Raw genomic sequence first — 6,084 nt, forward strand, 5'->3', positions numbered from 1 at the left:
TCACTCTAGTCCCAAAGTCTATTATTTTATAGCCAAGTAGTCTTCTCAATTTCCTTGTGTGATAGCACAAAGAATAGAATAATGGCCTTTTAGTCATTCCTTATTTTACAGAGACCCCCCCAACCTTCCTCCACTCCTGAGAATGTCCCTTAACAGGTTCATCCTGGTATATCTGAGGATTCAATACTTCTGGACAGAGAATCTCTGAGCAAATCGAGATTGGCTACATCTTCTGCTCCCTGGGGAAGGACACAGGCAATGAAGAGAAGCTAGGTTAGGTGAGTGTATCTGAGGAACAAGGGATAGTCCATTATCTTCTGACTTGGAGAATTAGAAGTTGACAAGAGGGTACTTTAAAGTTAGGGTCAGGACATAGGCAGAAAATGAACCGACTACTCTGAATACTACCCTGCACTGGGTAACAGTATCCTTCAATCTACCAGGGGCAGCACTCTTTTGGGCTGACTTCAAATCAGAATAATGTGCTGAGCCCCAACCCAAAGCTCTAGAATGACAATTCCCAACACCTCTAGGTTTCCTTAGTGGGTTCAGATAGGTTTGCTTCAGCACCCTAAGTTTTGAGCTATTCTGTGTCCCAGTAGTGGAGCCCTGCATTCAATCTAGTGTCACTTAACTCAGTTTTAGAAAGTCTGGTTGCTAAATTCATGAACTCTATATTTTTCTAACTTCTTTGCTCAAGAAGCCAGCATTTAATCTCTACTAGGACTTTATTCCACTTTTCTAAATGAGCAATTTGAAAATTGCAACCTTTTGAGCTTAGTGTCTCTTATATATCTCTCCCTGCCCAGCTAAGCTCAGCCTATACTTATGAAATGATCATTTATTTTCGGAGCATTGCCTACACATATTAAACGTTGTTAGGGGACAAAATAAAGTGAAGACATATTATTGTTTCTTCAAGGAATGTGCTCTCCTGTCAGGAAGATAAAACATTTCCAACTAAAACAATTAGTAAAAAACAAAGGTGAGTACAAATGGGGCTTTCAGACTCTATATTCTTGCTATGGAAAAGCAGAAATCAGGAGCAAAATACAGCTACTAGAGACAGTATGAAGGAAGTATGTTTGGAGAAGAATTAGGTGGATCATGTATCTGCCAGATTGGGAGAAAAAAGAGTGACTTATTAGTGGTATTATTACAACTTCTAAGCCAATACTACTTTCTGCCCAGTTTTTCCTATTTATAGGCACAAAAACAGACTCCGAGTGTTTTGTTTCACTTTATAGAAACTTTCAGCTGGTCTTCATTTCTCCTATAGATTTATTCACATTTCTTTTAGTCTGGCTCATGAGAAGATTGTCTTAAGATTTGGTAACAACACAACTTTCAGCACTTTCCTTCTGAAAAGTCTCAAGGAAAAAATAATGTTCTAATTTTAATTCTACCAGTGACTGTTTTTTGCTCCCATCAAGGGATCCATTCCCAATGCAATACATTAACCTCTCCTTCTTCCTCTTTGAATGTCTTCTAACAGCAGATAGTTGAAGTCTTTGCTCATTTTGCAGTGCCAATAATCGTGTATCAGTTGTGTTTTTGTCATTAAATGCCTTCCAAATTTTCTATCACTCAGGGACAAAAACCCTCTTTCTCCTCTAAGCGGTAGATGTGCTGAAGTCATTGAAATGGCCATCTGAAGAGCAGGTTCCAATGTCTGCAATGTGATAACTGTAAGCTCACCAATTATCTATATTCTGGTTCCATAATTAGAAAGTCAATCGGATCGGATGTTGCAACATTCTTGTCTTGCCTATATCCTTAAAACCTGTAACATCCTCAAGGACATGCTACATTTATCTCACTTTCCACCCTCGTTAATAAATTCTCCTGACAATAGAGGCGATCCTTTACTTTTTAATAAAAATGATGATTTCCCACTATATGACTTAGACCTTTCACACACGTTCTCACTCCCCACCTTCTCTTCTCAAATCCTCTGGTTGTTAAACACTGTTTCTCTTATGTAACATTTTTGGGGGGGTAAGTTCACTATTATATTTAAAACAAAGGTACTAAATATTAATCATTTATCATCTCCTGAATTTTTTACTAATTTTACTACCATCTATATTTGGGTGCTTACTTATGTCAATTGTAACCGAATGTCAACTGAATGTCAATTGAATCAATATGGTGTGAGACATATATGCTATCTTGCTTCGCATCACTTCTTAGTTTCATCTTATGGGGACTTGAGGAAGATCAGGGAGGGAGTGTTTGCACCATAGGAAATGGCAAATGCACACAAAGTGGAGCTCCTTCCTTCCTTCCTTCCTTCCTTCCTTCCTTCCTTCCTTCCTTCCTTCCTTCCTTCCTTCCTTCCTTCCTTCCTTCCTTCCTTCCTTCCTTCCTTCCTGCTTGCCTTCCTTCCTTCCTTCCTTCCTTCCTTCCTTCCTTCCTTCCTTCCTTCCTTCCTTCCTTCCTTCCTTCCTTCCTTCCTTCCTTCCTTCCTTCCTTCCCTCCCTCCCTCTTTCCCTCCTTCCCTCCCTCCCTCCCTCTTTCCCTCCTTCCCTCCCTCCCTCTTATTTTAAAATGAAAGTAGACTCATGGTCACACACTGCCGCATTTAAACACTATTCATTTTGCCTTCTCTTTTGCACATTTACCTCTCTTTCACCTTGTTCTCCTGTACTGTCTTTCTCCTGGTGGTCTCCATACAATAATTAATCACATTCTCACTAGTTTCAAAATTCCTTCAGGAGTGTGACAAGGGGTATTTCTTGGTCATTATTATTCTCTAAAGTTATAGGACAGTGCTTAGAACTGTGCTCGGCAATTTTTTAAGTGTGCGCACATGAAAAAAAAAGTGGGTACATTACTTCTCCTATGTTAATTCGTGCTCTTGAAGACTAAGTATATGATGGGTCCAGAGTGATAGTACAGCAGATATGGTAATTGCTTGGCACAAGGCTAACCCAGGTTCAACCTTCAGTACCTCCTGTGTACTCAGGAGTGATTCCTGAGTACAGAGCCAGGAATAACTACTGAGAATCACTGGGTGTGCTCCTACTCTCAAAAAAAAAAAAAAAAAAAAAAAAGAATTGGGCCTATATGAGTCATCTCTAAAAGCAAAGCCTATATAAAGATTAAATACTCAGGGGTTTGAATGATAGTACAGCAGATAGAGCACTTCTGCCATGCACATGGCTGACAAGTTTAATCCTGACATTCTATATGGTTTCCTGAACAATTCCAAGAAGCAATTTCTGAGTGCAGAGCCAGAAAGAGAGAGCTCAGGAGAGATCCCTGAGCATTGTTGGGTGTGAATCAAAAACAAAACGAAACGAACAAAAAAAAAAAAAGCAGCAAAAATAACAACAAATGAAAAAGACCAAGAAAAAGATTAAATTCTCAGGAACTATTTGTTTTAGCAAAGAAAACTTACTAGAATTTAGTGATGAATTTTTTTCCTTAAGCAAGATCCCCTGAGAGCAGATTTCATAAAATAAGCTGAAGGAAAGAAAACCCAGCATCCAAGGTTTGAGGGTGTTGGAAGGCCTGGTCATGATAGTGGTTGTCACAGCAGAGTGGAGAGCAGGAGGCTATGAATAATATATAGGAGTGTTGTTGTGATCATAGTGCTGGATAATTTTGATTCTGCTGAGGACCAGCCTGCTGATAATTGATGAGGGAGAACATGTCTCTCTATGTTTGCATATTTCAATAATTAAGAATTAGGGAAGTGCCCTAAAGACACATAGATCTTAATCTTAGGTGTAATCAATTGATGGTAATTTTGTGTCTTTCACTCTTTTGTCATAGAACTCTACATCCTCATTCTCTTCCTTTTTTTATTTTTAATTTCCCAAATGGTGCTCAGAGGGCTTCAGGGACCCGTAAGGCAATTCTTTTTTTTTTTTTTTATAACTTTTTTTATTTTGAATTATGAGAACAAAAGATGCAAAGAAAGAGGATAAGGTAAAGTTATAGTGGAAGGACAATCACCCATAACATAATTATCAGAAGAAGTCCCCTTGCTGATATCTTAACTTTCAACTTTCACCAAAGAAAGTTAAGATAAATAAAACAGAATCCATGTACAATTACTTTGTCCCTCAAGTTCCCAGATTGTAGCACATTATAATATTTCTTGACAGCACACAAGGCAATCTAAAGCCATCAAACTTACGTAACTCCTTAAACATTAGAGGCATAGTATTTTTTACATTTCCATGTACATGTATATTAGCTTAAGTTAACCTCAAATTTTAAGTGAGTTCTTTTTAAGGATTAGAGTCAAAGGAGTACAGTAAAAATGGTGTTAGAGTGGCAATTGTTGTTTGCATAGACCCACCAAAATATGAGAGGCATGGAAAGGAATAACCTTGGCCTAAATACAAAGAGATCCTACCCCTGAAGTTTCCTGGCATAAGACCAGCTCTAGGCCTCAGGCAAGTTATCGTTCGATCCAAGACATTGTCCGTAGCGCCAACACACTTATCACACAGTCTCTGTTGTTGGTCTCATGTTTCTGTATTAAAGATTCTGGAATCTGCATGTCCTACATTGAAGTCATGATGTGGAGTGCCTTCTCGTTTCACCTCACCATGAAAGGGCAATGCAGGAAGCCCTGTCCTGTAAGCAGGTTGTTGTTGTTAAGTCTTCTCAGTGTTAAGGGAAGTCTCTTTTGAGCAGGACGATGTCTGAGCAGTGGTAGGGTCTTCCGTGGTAGAGGATTGCTTCCAGGTGATGTTATAGACAAACCTCACCATTAAGGGGCAATACAGCAAGCCCTGTCCAGTAAGCAGGTCATTGTTCTTGTTGTCTTCTCAGTGTTAAGGGGTGTCTCTTTTGAGTAGATCGATGTCAGAGCAGCTGTAGGGTCGTCCCTGGTACAGGAATGCCTCCGGGTGATGTTATATACAACCTTGGATGTTTTGTAAATGTCTTCTGTAGATCAAGGGGTAAATGGAGAATGCCCATTCTTCTGAGGCCTGTGCCAGGTCTTTATGTCAATGTTCAGGGTGTAAGGTCTCATTGCACTACAAGATTTGTGTGTTCCCATTTCTATTAGATAAGAACTTATTGGTATGTATAGTATTTTTCCCATGTTAGTGTGCCTACGCAAACAAGATATAAAGCCACGTGGTGCTATTAGATATATGGGGGCATAAGAACATTTCCAACAAGACCCATGACTTAGTTAAAACATAAGTATTAAACTGAGGGATTCTTTCACACCAAATTCCATATTGAGCAGTTCACAAAGAGAAGATAAAAAAACATGGGGGGGGGGGGATCATCACTGCATAAGAGGTATTTAGAAGAAGTTATAGCCGTCAAAGAAAACACCCATAAAATGTTGAAAAGATATGTGTCCTTTTTATGCCTTTTAAAATAGTTGGGTGGGTGTTAACTCTAGGGCACCACTTTGGTCTGTGACTTAGGACTCAACAGTACTTAAGTTAGAAAGGGTAAAAAAGGAGTAATGATGACAGGAGTTAAAGAAGTTAAAGAGAAATATGAACTTATGAAGGGGTATGCAAAAGGGCAGAGTACAAATTGGACATTCTGCATACATAAAAACATAATTCAATGATAGTGAGTACTATTAATGTTTCTTGTGAGACTACTATTAATGTTTCTTGTGAGAGTACTATTAATGTTTCTTGTGAGACTACTATTAATGTTTCTTGTGAGAGTACTATTAATGTTTCTTGTGCGCGTGGGGGCTACTGCCCCTGCGCGATTTTGAAAATGTAGACTGGACAGAGATTACCAGTGCCAGCCAAACCTCCTCCTGCTAGACTCCCGGCTCCCAGGAAGGAGAGATCCTTCAAGAAGCTGGGAGACCAGAAGTTCAGAGCCCCATCCAGACCCTCCCTAAGGAGCTGCATGGATAGTGGGGGAAGGCCTAGGGTACCTTCAAGCTCCACCAAGGGACCCAACTCACCGGCTTGCCCAGGCATGTGGCCCAGGGAAGCCCAGGAGATCTGGAGCAAGGCGGTAGAGGGGTGCTGGGGTTACCCAAGTCCCACACCCCCACTAGGCCTGGCCAAGCAGGCCTCCGGCATGGCGGGGGCCTGCCAAACCTCCTCCTGCTAGACTCCCAGCTCCCAGGAAGGA

The sequence above is a fragment of the Suncus etruscus genome, chromosome 4, assembly GCF_024139225.1.
Source record: "Suncus etruscus isolate mSunEtr1 chromosome 4, mSunEtr1.pri.cur, whole genome shotgun sequence".
NCBI lineage: Eukaryota > Metazoa > Chordata > Mammalia > Eulipotyphla > Soricidae > Suncus > Suncus etruscus.